The following is a 14039-nucleotide window of genomic DNA, read 5'->3' on the forward strand; positions in this document are numbered from 1 at the left end:
GTTTGATCATTCTTTAACCATAGCGAAAGGGTGCAGGATCTTATCCTTAATGGGTATTATTTCTTGAAAGACAATAGTTTAATCTAATGATTTTATAGTTCCCTTATATTTCTTGCTATTGAAGGTTGAAGGCTGTTATATTTAACTTAGTTTTGTGTCAATAAAACATTCACTTTTTATTTAACAAACTTGTCTGCTCAGAGCTGGAGATACCGAGATAAATGACGGCCTTACCCTTAAGATACTCATGACTAGTAGGAAAAGAATCAAGAAAAGTCACATCCTCCAAGTGAAATGGAGGATATCAGAGAAGGCTTCTTAGACTGCATGGATCTTGATTAGGATCTCAATGGATGAATAGGGGTTTAACAAGCAGAAAAAAAGGGAAAGACATTCCCAGAGGAAGAAATAGCATCAGAAAGACACAAAATAATGAAAAAATATGTCATATTAAGGGAAATTAAAGAGTAGTATAGAAATGAGAGATATGGGATCCATATGGGAAATAGATGAGTGGGCAGGTGATGGAATTTGCATTATGGGGCTAAGGAGCTTGAGCGTTTTCTTCAAGCCATTGGAGAATCATAGAGGGACTTAGGAAGGAGAGCATATAGTCAGATTTCTAATTTAGAAAACTGTCCCTGGTGATAAAGTGTAAGAAGGATTGGTACAGTTCAGCTAGAAATGGAGATTCTTTAAGCATACATTGTACAAGTACTAGGGAGAAGAGATTCAGGCTAGAATAGAGGTTGAGGCAATGGGGATGGGGAAGAGAATCTTTCAGAATCTTATCTCTGTATGTGCTGGTGACTGGCTGGATGTGGGGTTGAGAGCTTCTAGGGTACCACCCAGAAGCTTGGGAGTTGCCTGGAATGCAGAAGAGCATGGGGCAACCTGTTGGTGGATATTAATCTATATTATGGGCCAAGTAGATAATAAGAGTAATCCCCAAACCTCTCTTGACCATCCATAGTAGCAGCTAACAGGCAGGGTATGCTGGCTCTGTGCCAGACACTGGTCTTACTGCATTCTGGGTATATAGAATAAATCTGTACAGAATCCAGATTGTGAATTCCAAACCTTCTTTTTTTTGCTAACTGACTATATGACCTTAGGTACGTTATTTAATCTATATCTCAGTTTCTTCATTCATAAAGTGGGAGGTGACCATAATAAAAGCAACTTCCTAATGTTGTTTTAAGGATTAAATAATTCACTTAAAGATTTACCTTAGGATCAAATCATTCACTTAGATGAATGATTGGCATATAGAAAATGTACACTGAATTCTGATTATTATTATAATAATTATCACATGTATTTACTATGCAAACCCACAAAATCTATAGGTACTATTTTTCATGATTTTGCAGAAGGAAATTGAGGCACACAGAAATGGGAGAGCTAGGAAATCAAACCAAGCAGTCAGACCCAGAAGCCTTTACTCTTAACTATGTCACCGTAGTCCTCTGCGTAGTGTCTTGGAAGCTAAATTAGAGGGTATTAAATGGAAAGAACTGTTTCAGATAGAGACATGAAAAGAGGTCCCAGGATTCACCACTTGATTCAAAGCAAATCTGCATTTGATGGTCTTCTGGAGGTGCTGACAGCCATAGTAGTCCTATCACCGTCTTGACTTATGCCAAGCACTCAATCCCTCTTAGCAGGGAGGCAAACATCTCCTCGCCCTGCTCTTTGACTATTTAGCTGATTTCTGCTTCCCCACACCTTGTTCCAGGACTACAAAGACAAAAGAAATGCCTGTCACACCACTTCTATAAAGTAGCTTAATTTATCTCACTTTCACTGCTAGTTTGTCTCTCTAAATAAGTAATAGCCGTTGCTAAATTTGGAGTTTTCAAACTTTATTTTTATGGAAAGAGACAGTTTAGTGTGGTGGTTAAGAGTTTTAGCTTGGGAATCAGAAAAATCTGCTTGGCTCTGCCAGGCACTAGCCAAATTTAGTAAACAAAAATTCTGGATTCTTAGTTAAATTTGAATTTCAGATAAACAATAGTAGTATATTTGGTATATTTCCTGGGACATACTTATACTTAAAAATGTATCCATTGTTTATCTGAAATTCAAATTTAACTGGGCATCTTATAATTTATCTGGCAACCTTACATGGGACTTAACTTCTCAGTGCCTCCACTCTCTCACCTACGAAATAGGGATCATGAAAGACATCAATATTGAGCATGATTGGTATTTGCTGTAAAGATTAAATGAGATAATATGTGTTAAGCACAAGGGAAATGCTTGATATGTTTTGATTGTTGTTATTGTTATACTGGGATGATGGTAGGCTAGCAAAATATAAGGGAATTTTCAGGACTGATTCTTTTTCAGATAAAAAAAAAACTTTAAAATTAAAGATGTTATGCCCAAGCTACATTTGTACATCTCAAACATCTAACTTCCTATTTTTTTTTCAGGAGGAACTGGGTAAGTAATTCTTATTTCCCAACATAATTTTCCTGTTTCCTCCTAATTCTTCTGCCCATAAACTACCTGCCAAGCTAACTTCGTAAAGAAGGAGAGGTTCCAGGCACTCAGGCATTTATCATTAAAAATAAAGTGGAAGTAAGATGAGGTAGGGCTCATTAATCCTCCCCTATTTTCTTGGGAAGAATTTGGCAAAAACAAATTCTACAGACTCAGCCAGCCCTCTTTAAAGGCTATTTGCCCTGGGCCAATTATATATTACATGATAAGTATACCCAATAATTAGCTAATGAATTGGTTTCTTTGGGAAATGGTCAGAAGTGTCAGGGATTGAAGAATATTTAGATTGCCTCTATGAGTCCTGCTGAAGAAACATCTGGTTCTTTTTTCTTCAATCAACATGCACCCTGAAGGGTCCCAAATTCAAAAATGATTATATTTCATGTCATTTATGTGCCTTACAGTTTGACAAATTTAACTTGTAAGAATAAGTGATTCCGTGTTCAATTTACGTTGATCCCATTTTCATCCAAACATCCAAAGAGAGAGAACCATTATAGATTGATAAAAGCTGCTGATTGATCTATTGATTTCCAGACCTTAAATCTCCTGGGGACGTCTTTGTAAAGTTCGTGTTCATAAAATCTTGTTCTGCCACAAAAGCTCCCAGTGGATTGTGTTTCTCAACTACAAGGAAAATCATCAGGGACAAACCCAGAAAATGTTTCTTTAGTATACACTAGGCAGGAGGGCCTTCCAAATTCAGTCTCAATCTGGTTTCTTCAAAGGTTTATTTTTATTTCATTTTTGAAAACTTTTAATTTGAAGAGGGGGGAAAAAGCCCTTTAAAGCATAACAACCCGCAGTGATGTAAGTGCCTTTCTGTCTCATATATAATCATGTCTGTTTGGACGTGCTGGGTGTCATGTCCAGGGCTATGGTGCCACATTGAGAACAATATTGAACTAAATAGTTTTGACAGAACAGCCAGACCTTTTCTTGGGGCTCCTGCTATATTGCATATCTGCTTCTTTGTACACAACGGGGTGAGCGAGTGATGGAAAGCAGAGAGTTCAATTGTGGTTAGAGTTCGAAAAAGAGCCGTCAATGGAACCTCTTTACTGATTTGCACTAACGCCTGCGGGACAGAGTACAGATGACTATATTTTCCAGGTTATCAGGTACACGAAAAAAGCAAAATCATTTTTCTAAAATGTGTACTCTAGTACAGTGAATGCTGTGGGTTATATCCATGCAGATTAATGTCAGCCTGTGTGGGCTAGGCTGAAAGACCTTCATTAGTCTCAGTTCCTCTTTTCCATTACTTTATGGAGGTAGTTACGGTTTGGGTTGTATGAGTGAACTCTAGATGCATTTGTCTATAAGCAGGGTATTGTGTGTATTTATTGACAAGGAGCTCATCTTTCTGACTGCATAATTTACTGAGATAATTTATTGAGACTTTAACTCAATAAAATATTAAGTGTTGCTGCTACTCTCCCAGACCTCCACGGCTATCCCGGAGGGTAGTTCAGCCTGGAGTTCTGTGTACTCCAGTGTAGACATAAGAGCCTTTGTTTTCAAAAGGAGCTGAAATGACCAAAGGAAAAGAGAGGCTCAGAAAGTGGAGAATCAGAATCTCTCAAAATTGGTAGATATTTTCCAGGATACATGGAAAGAGAATGGCTTCTGGGGGCTTCATGAGTGTATGAGGCTCCTGAGAAGCACTGAGATAATGAGAAACATCTAATGGGGCAGCAGGTGGCTGCCGATGGGATTTCACTCTAAGGGCAATGTCCTTTTGAGCCCCCCTAAAGGATTATGGTGCCCAGGCTTGCCCAGAGGGAAGGGTCTGCTTACCTTATATTGGCCACAAAGGCTCACTTCATGACCACATGGCCTTACCCAATTACTTCAGTGTACTGAGAACTGAATTCCATTCAACTGCTAGTAACAGTTATCTTCCCTCAAGTGTTGTTTTGATCCTGTCACCTTTCTCAGAAGTTTTATGATAGCTAGAAATTTGGAATCTCTTCATCCTGAGTTTGAGGACTTCACAGCATGAAAGGTTGTAATTTGTCAACTAATGGCAAAGTTCAGCCAGTGTATATGTTTTTTTAATTAACATGGTGTTGTTCAAATTTAAGCAGCACTTATTTTTTTATCAAAAGATCTCATTCAAGAATCTAAATGTCTGGCTTCTTTTGAAAAACTGATAATCTGGCATCATTAGGCCACAGTCTCACTGTATCTATCTCTAGAGTTGGATACTGAATGTGACATAGACTCTTCAGTTTCCTACAATTCTTTTTGCTCCCTTGTCTCTCTACCTGGGTCTACTTCCCTTGTTTGCATGTGTTACATAGTCTTAGTAGGCATATTTGTTTGAAATGTCTTTAAATTAAACAGAAACAGATGAATTAGCTGGAATCAGGAATGAAACTCAAGGACTGAAATATGAAAAATTGAACTCTTGAGAAAAGGCCATGGTAAATTCAGTTTAACTTACTAATTGGGGCTAGAAACATGAAGGTCGGAATCTAAGTGGAAGGAGATGCAGCAATGCATTAATATATTAGTCTATTGCTAGGTAACAAATTATCCCAACATTTAAGGAATTGAATCAAAAGCAATCAGCTTTTATCTCACAGTTTCTGTGGATCAGGAATATGAAAGTGGCTTGACTGGTCAGTTCTGGCTTGGATCTCTCATGAGGTTGCTGTCGGACAGTAACTGGGGAAGGGGCCGTAACAAAGGCTTCTTCACTGGGGAGTCTGCAGCCTGGGGAGATTTTCTCAAACGGAACGTCTGGGGCTTCTTGGACATGGAGCTCTGTTTCTATAAGATTTCTCCATCTGGCCTCCCCAGCATAGCAGTTGGGCTCCAAGGTCAAGCGTCTCAAGGAAGAAAGGTGAAAGTTGCATCCTTTCCAGAACACCCTCAGAAAACCCCTACCCTCATTTCTACCTCATTTTATGGGTTGGGCCAGTCACAGCCCTCACCCAGATTTTAGGGAAGTAAACATAGACCTTGCCTCTCAGTGGGTGGGGTGTCAGTAACATGGTAAGTAGAGCAGGTTGGATCAGAGCTCAAGATCGATGGCATCCAAGAGCAATTTACCTTAAACAAAACTAGGCAGCAAGGTCAGGAGCCCAGAGAAGCTGAACGATATCAAAGCAAGTAAGAATTCAGTTTTCCTGATAAGAACAGGACATAGAAAGGAATGTCTAGAGACTGAAATACTCACTTACACATGCTCTGGTTTTTCTCCACCTGACCGTAGCCCAAAGTTTAACTCCAGCGTGCCCAGGCCACTTAACATCACCAGGTTCTGAAACCCTCTCACGGTTCCACCCTAGACAGTATCATTTGCTATTGCCCAGGTCCCCACTTCAATGAAACACACTGCCTCTCTGTCTCCTATGCAGAAGTAGCCTCTCAGCCTCTGCCTGGCCCCCTGATCTAGGTTGCTCTCTCCTCGCCATTCAGTCTGTGCCCCTTTCTGCATTTAGAATTTGGGGTCAAATTCTACTCCAGGCAAAACTTTCAGCTTCTACTAGGACACTTCTTCACAAATCACTACATATTGTTCAGATTTCTCGCGCATGGTAAATGGTCCTTTTTTATTTATATGCCTTTTTAAAAATGTGAGTGGGTTTTAAAAATCATTATTCCCTATTTTCTCCATTTAAGTAGAATATTTGACATAGAAAGAGCCTCTATTTTCTCATTTCGCAAATAGGGAAACAGAGACCAAGACAGGTGAGGGCCAGGCTTACAAAGCTGGAATTTGGTAGAGAAGGGCCACACCTGTACCTCTTGCTATTCGGGGGTCAAAACTGAAGGACAGTCCACAGACTTGGTCAAGCCTAGCCCACAGACGTGTCTTGGTTGGTTAACACACACAGCTGTCCTCTCCTTTGTTTTGTTTCCAAGCATGTGGGGCACATGCTTTATAGCTCTCTGCTGACTCCACTAATCTCTACCACCAAGTCACTCACATGGTTCATTACCTGGCTGGCCTCTGAAAGCATTGAAGTTTACACACATCCCCAATACCTACTACAACTTTATAGACTTTCTAAAGACAAGAGATTTACTCAATAGTAATAGCTGACATTGTTGATCTTCTTTGTGTGAGGCTATTTACATTCATTAATTTGTTTAATCCTCACAGCACCCTTCTTATTATCCCCACCTTATAGATGAGAAAACTGAGACTCCACATTCTAACACATAGTGAAAACTGAAAGCTGGAATTTGAACACAAGTACCCTGACAGCAGAACTCATAATCTCAATCACTCTGCTGGAAGAAAGTTGAGAAAACAAATGGCTGTAATACAATCATACCTCAAAGATATTACAGGTTCTGTTCCAGACCACCACAATAAAACAAATATTGCAATAAAATGAGTTAAATGAAATTTTTGGTGTCTCAGTGCATATAAAAGTTATGTGTATACTATACTATAGTTTATTAAGTATGAAATAGCATATGTCTAAAGAAAAAAACCCACAATGTTAGTGGTTCAGTGGGTTGAGTGTGTGACTTCTGCTCAGGTCCTGATCTTGCAGTTCATCGGTTCAAGCCCAGTGTCAGGCTCTGCACTGACAGCTCAGAGCTTGAAGCCTGCTTCAGATTCTGTGCCTCCCGCTCTTTCTGCCCCTCCCCTGCCTGTGCTCTCTCTCTTTCAAAAATGTATAAATAAACATTAAAACTGTTCTTAAAAAAATACTTTATTGGTAAGAAATGCTAATCATTATTTGAGCCTTTAGGGAGTCATAATCCTTTTGTTGGTGGAGGATCTTTCTGGGATGTTGATGGCTGCTGACTAGTTAGGGCGGTGGTTGCTGACAGGTGGGGTATCTGTGGCAATTTCCTAAAATAAGACAACAATTAAGTTTGCTGCATTTGTTGACTCTTTCTATCACGTAAACACTTAGAAGCCACTGTAGGGTTATTAACTAAACTAATTTCAGTAGCTTTTGTTGCAGGGAATAGAGAGGCCTGTGGAGAGGGAAAGAGGTGGGGGAATGGCCAATTGGTGGAACAGTCAGAACACACATGACATTTATTGATCAAGTTTGTTGTCATATGGGCACAGTTTGTGATGCCCCAAAACAAAAATTACAACAGTAATACTAAGGGTCACTGATCATAGATCACAATAACAAATGGAATAATGAAAATGTTTGAAATATTGCTAGAATTACTAAAATGTGACACAGAGACAGTAAGTAAGCAACTATTGGGAAAACTGTACCCATAGACTTAATTGACACAGAATGGCCACAAACCTTCAATTTGTAAAATACATAGTATTTGTAAAGCACAATAAAACAAAGTATGCCTGTAATAAATTTGGGTGGATTTAATCAAAGTATTTTAAGGCAGTCATGATATTTTTATATTTATAAAGGCTATCTGTAGTTTTATATTTAAGAGAATAGGATGATAGGACATTAATGTCCTAATATGACTGATCTGCTAGATGAAATATTACTGTCCATGCATCATGAAAGGTAAATTTCACTACCTCAAAAATGCCTACCATCTGGGTTTGATTTTTCAGGCTAGAACTCAAAATTGGGGCATTTTAACCAAATCACCATCTAAATCTTTATTTTAGTCTCCAAATGCTTTGTGGCTAGTGTAAAGATGAATGGAATTTGAAAGTGGCCATTAAGATTACTACCACATGATGGAAACTAGAGTCTACTATATAAATCCAAATCCCTCCATAAATTTTAAAAAAGATTTACTGCTCAAAAACAAAAATATAAATCAATTTCATTTTCTAAGTCATTGCTGCTGATGATCATATTCAGTGTGGTGAGAGATCACTATATTATTCTGGATTTGGTACTACGTCAAAATTTTCCAAGTAGTCTCAACTGCCCAGGGGATTTACTACTGCATGTACTTGCCAAGATAGAAGGTATTTCTGCATAATTCCTGTAGCTGAAACATTATTGATGCTCTAAATGCATGGAACATTTAATATGTAGCAAGTTTAACAGGATCAGTTATTGACATGAATTATGATTTTTACACCAAACCATTGAAGGCCCAGTTAGGAAATTGATCACTTTTGAGGGGTCTGTCTCCTTAATCTCTCCTATATACAGAACAGGATTCAATAGCAGGAGCAATTCACAATAGGGTCAGATAGTTGCAGGCCTTGAAGACCAGACTAAAACATTTGAACCCTGACTGATAACAGAGGGCCATTTAAGGTTTTTGGAACAAAGCAAGAGCCATGATCAAAGAAGTGTTTGGGGACGGTTAACCTGGCAGCAGTGTGTAGAATGTTCTCCATCATGTGGTGACAAGAAAATGGATGTGTGGACAGAAAACAGTGAATTAACTCATGTCAGCATAGAGCAAACTAAGTCCAACAGCTATCAATCTAGACCAACATTCAGGTCCATTATCCTGAATGCTCTGATCAGTTTCAAGTTACAGTTTCAAAAGGACTGTATTTGCAGGTCTGGGGAGAAAGACAAAAGGAAGGAACACCAAGAAGGAAGCTGGCGCACAGTGGGTGTCACAGGAATTGCTCAGCAGAGAACCAGTGAGTCATAAGTGAGTATTGCCAGTAAGTAATAACTTCATTGCTGACCTTTTCTTGGGTCCTAGGATTGTCTCTGACTTCCTGATCCACCCCCCAAACCTCCTCCCAACTCTGAGCTGCTCCATTCCTTTCAAATTAACCTGTTTCTTGTACCTCCTGCAGCAGATGCCCAGGCATGGAGGCAGTTTTGATTGTTTTATACACTGGTACAGTCTGAGAAGGTAGTTATTCTATCCAGTGCTGAGTGAGTGGGCAGGTATTTCTCAAATAACTCATGATCTCAAGACATAAGAGCAACCAACCTCCACCACACCAATGCAGAATAGTTGACAAATCACTCTTCTCTAAAATATTTTTCTAGCCAGTTTGGATGATACATTTTTTGGTTTTGTATTGTTTCAGGAAATTCACCAGAATTGGAAAACTGCTCTCACATTAATAATTCCTGGTTTCAATACTTATACTCCAGCCTAGAGCCATATCTGTCTTAAATCAGGGTGAGAAAACTCTTGTCTTCCAGGAAGCCTGGCCTTAAGATATTTTACTATGCCTCTGCATGTCCTGTGGAGATTGACTCAATTGTCTGGAAAAGAAACAGACTGGGCAGTAGAGAGACTTCTGAGCTAATGTTCATCTCAGAATGAGATGAGTCTCTCTCACTTTCTCACTTCATGTTTTTTTTTCTCTGAATTTCCCTTCTTTTTTATCCATTCAGCAAATAGCCATTGGGCATCTATGCTATGCCCCTATTGTATCATGTATTTGGGATGCAAAGACAGTCAGGTACCTGTCTCATGAGGCTTATAGTCCAGAGAGAAAGACAGATGTTAAACACATGAACAAATAAATAAATATAGAATTAGAAATTACAAGCAGTGCTATGAAGGAAAAAAATAAGATGAATAAGAGAGAGTTCTGAAGGTATACCTACTTGGGATAAATTGGTTAAAAAAGTGTCTCTGAAGAAATGAGACTACAGCTAAAATGGAAAGGGTTATAGGAACTAGTTGAATAAAGGGGTTTGAATGAAGGGTATACCAGTATAGGCAATAGGAGGTGCAAAGGTCCTGGGTCAGTGTGCGTGGTAGGGGGAAGATGCTGGTAAATGCAAGGCACTAAGTAACAGAGCCTGTCTGCCTTCCTGTCTCCCTTCTCTCCCACATCTCCTTCTTTCCCTCTCCCTCTCTCTCTTTTTCCTTTTCCTTCATGATTTTTATTTGCCCGTTGTTATTACACTATCATATTCTCTTCATTGCTACTATTTCTCTATTAATTATTGCACAAAACACAAAACTTCAGATAATTAAGGCCAGGATTCTATTTAGAAGTGAGGCAACACTTCTAAGGTCATTTGTACAATGTAGACCTTTAGATCCCACTGTGGGAAAGGGTAATCCCCCAGTTTTAAGGTCCGAACCTCATGGGAAAAGAGATAAACCCACCCACTGATGAACACAGGATCTACCAATATGTCTGATGAACAGAGGGCCTTGGTAGAAGCCATGCTGCAAGGAGGAAACATGGAGTTTCTGAGAGAAAACCAATAAAAGGGAAGTATGATGAATCCATCATCTAAATGTAGAGCCTAATGTTAGAGAAAATTATAGCTTCTTTAAAGTATGAAGCTGTATAGAATGTGCTCTAAATCAGGTATCTGTGATGCCTCTCTGTGCTGGGAGGACAAGGCTGGCTTCAGAGATGGCTTGTTGTCTTACCAATCAATATCCATTGTCTCCTTCTGCCTTAGTATGCAACCCATTTTTCTTGGAATGGTGTTGTCTCTAACTAAATGGCTAAATATCTCAGCCTCCTTTGCACTGAGGTATGACCATGTGTCTAAATTCTGGCCATATGGTAATGTTGTATAAGTCTTTCAGAAAGACTCCTTAAAGGGAGCTGACTGAGCTAAGCAGTATACCTCTTTTGCCGTTCTTCATCTTTCTTCCTGCTAGCTGGAATGTGGCTGATAGCTGGAGCTCTATCAGCTTTATTAGGTCACGAGGTGATCTCAGAATAAAAACCACATGTTAAGAAAGTGAAGCAGAAAGAAGCAACTTTGAAGCCTGGGGACAATAAAACTTCCAATCTAGCCATTGAACTGCTTAACTTGACGTTACATTATATGAACAAGAGACACTTTTTTATGTTATAGAAGCAGTATTTTGTTTGGTTGTGGTCTCTTTTGTTTTATACATAAAGGGTCATTTCTAAAATGTGAAACCAAGCCTAACCTTGATTTAGGGTTGCATGTTTGATTCAGTTATCTATTGTGGACAACAATAATGTATTATTTCTCATGATTCTGCGGATCAAGAATTTGAGCAGGACACAACTGTACTGTTCTCTGCATTCATTTGAGAGTGTGGTGAAGCTGGGGACATCCCAGATGGCCTCTCAGTCTTCAGGACCTTTCTCCATGTGGTCTCTAGACATTCAGTAGTTTTTCTTGGACTTCCTGAATACCAGCTCCATCTCAAGAAGAAGCAAGAAACTGCTTTTAGGTCTCTTAGGCCTGTTCTCAAAAGTCCCAGAATATCAATTCTACCAACATTCTGTGGTCAAAACAAGTCACAAGTACAACCCAGATGCACAAAGAGGGACATAAAGTCACCTCGTAATGTTAGGAGCAGTATGCACAAACAAGAATGGTAGTAATAATTGACAGTCGTATTTGAAGACTGCTTTACCAAATTACTTAAAATAAAATGTCACTAGCCACTGGAGAGCCTCTGCTACAAAACTTCTCTCTGGGAGCTAGTGGAGACACTGAAAACCTATCCTGAGGATGTTAGAAAACTGGTAATGACAGAGTTCAAGATGCGACAGAGAGGCTCCTGGGAGAGATGGCTACACATCATTACCAGCAACAATGTGTCTCAAAGTATTACAGATGACATCAGTGTAGAACAAGACACAGCTGTGGATACTGAGAGCAGCAGCTAGAACAGAGAGATTCCAGAGTCACAGAGATTGGTTCAAATTATATATGAGAGCTTCCTTCACTATCCCTCCTCTAATTTTCTACTTCCTTTTTCTGGCCCCAGCAGAGACCCCTGAAGACACTTAAGGGTTTTTTTCCTCTATTTAGAAGATGGGATAGTTGATTATGTGTACCTAGCAGTGCAAACTCTTGAGGTGATCTTCCTGGAATGCACAAACTGGTGATGTCTATGGGACATGGAAGTTACATAAGGATACAATATTTGCATATTTTTCCTTATTAATTTAAATTCAAATTTATATATATAGTTGTCTTATGTATACCATAGAAAAAAGTCAGAAGAGGTATATACAAAAATTTAATACTCACTATTGCTAGGTTATGATATTACTAAGTAAGTTCTTTCCCTCTTTACTTAGCTATACATTTTGACTTTTTAAAAATAAACAGGAATTATCTGTCTAATTTTTAAGATATACTTATTTATTTTGAGAGAGAGAGAGCACAAGTGGAGAAGAGGCAGAGAGCAAGGGAGAGAGACAATCCCAAGCAGACTCTGCACTGCCAGCGTGGAGCCTGATTCAGGGGGCTCAAACTCATAAACTGTGAGGATCATGACTTAAGCCAAGATCAAGAGTCAGACACTTAACCAGTTGAGATACCAAGGTGCCTCTTACTTGCCCCATTTTTAAGTGTATTTTTAGTAAGCATATGTAATTAACTATTTCTTGTTGCCCTGTGGAAGAAAATGAAGTTGCTTCTTACTTAAAAGTGGCCTTTAATTGATCATTTTTATAACAAATTGGTAGTCATCATTGCCAGGAATGATCCCCAGTCAGGTCTGCCCAGTGTAATAGTAACATTCCTGTGCAAAGATTGACAATCCCATGATATACATCTTAGGTGTTTCAATGCCAGAGATTAAAGAAATTTCAAAGGTACCACCAGAAGGTTGAATTATTGAAATGCTAATGCAGACATGCCCTCAGAGAAATTTCAGGGAGACTTCACAGTTTTAAAAGCTTCATCTGAAATACCTTTGCAGAATAAACATGGTATTCAATTTATGTTTCTCAAAAGGGCTGCTAGAATTTGAACTGGTGCTCCCAGAGAGTATTTAAAAGCACATGTTAGATCACTAACTGGTATAATTCCAATTTGTCATCCACATGACCTATAGGTCCAAAACAGGAATTTTTATTTAATTTCAAAACAAACTAATTCAAGCAATCAGCTATAGATATATAGGATGTTGAATAGAATAGGTTAGCATAGGCAAAAGGAATAATATACTGCTAGGAAGCATTGCACTATCTTTATTTTTTTTATATTTCATTTATTTTTGATACAGAGAGCGACAGAGCATGAGAGGGGGAGGGGCAGACAGAGAAGGAGACACAGAACCAGAAGCAGGCTCCAGGCTCTGAGCTAGCTGTCAGCACAGAGCCTGACGCGGGGCTCGAACCCACGAACGTGAGATCTGACCTGAGCCGAAGTTGGAAGCTTAACCGACTGAGCCACCCAGGCGCCCCTGCACTATCTTTATATAAAAAATTTTCATTTCTACACATTTGAGTAACAATACTTTTTAAATTTTTTTTGTTTTATTTATTTTTGAGAGAGAGAGAGAGAGAGAGAGAGACAGAGTACAAGCAGATGAGGAATAGAGAGAGAGGGAGACACAGAATCTGAATCAGGCTCCAGACTCTGAGCTGTCAGCACAACGCCCGACATGGGGGCTCAAACTCATGAACCACAAGATCGTGACCTGAGCTGAAGTTGGACATTTATCTGACTGAGCCACCCAGGCACTCTTAAGTGATGATACTTTTCAAAGATAGCACTTCCCAATAAAGTAAAGGTTTTATATGTGTACTATCTATCTCTTAAATATCCCTTTGATATAGGGGTATCATATCTCCTTTTTACAAACAAACAAAAACGAAAAACCTAAAAAGAACAACCAGGTGTGTGTGTGTGTGTGTGTGTGTGTGTGTGTGTAGATGGAAAGAAAGATAGATAGATGATGAATTGATAGATAGAGATAGATGATAGATAGATGGATAGATAGAT

The 14039-nt window shown here is 39.0% G+C and overlaps 1 long non-coding RNA gene across 1 annotated transcript; it reads right to left on the reverse strand.

Moving 5' to 3' along the window:
• Window positions 1-7169: 7169 nt before the first annotated feature.
• LOC115305645 lies at window positions 7170-10900 on the reverse strand. The gene is made up of 2 exons (XR_003914910.1): window positions 10741-10900; window positions 7170-7330 (listed from the first exon to the last, which is right to left on the reverse strand). It is a non-coding gene; the product is annotated as an uncharacterized LOC115305645 (long non-coding RNA).
• Between the last annotated feature and the right edge of the window lie 3139 nt (window positions 10901-14039).

This window comes from Suricata suricatta, chromosome 10 (genome assembly GCF_006229205.1).
Source record: "Suricata suricatta isolate VVHF042 chromosome 10, meerkat_22Aug2017_6uvM2_HiC, whole genome shotgun sequence".
Lineage (NCBI taxonomy): Eukaryota > Metazoa > Chordata > Mammalia > Carnivora > Herpestidae > Suricata > Suricata suricatta.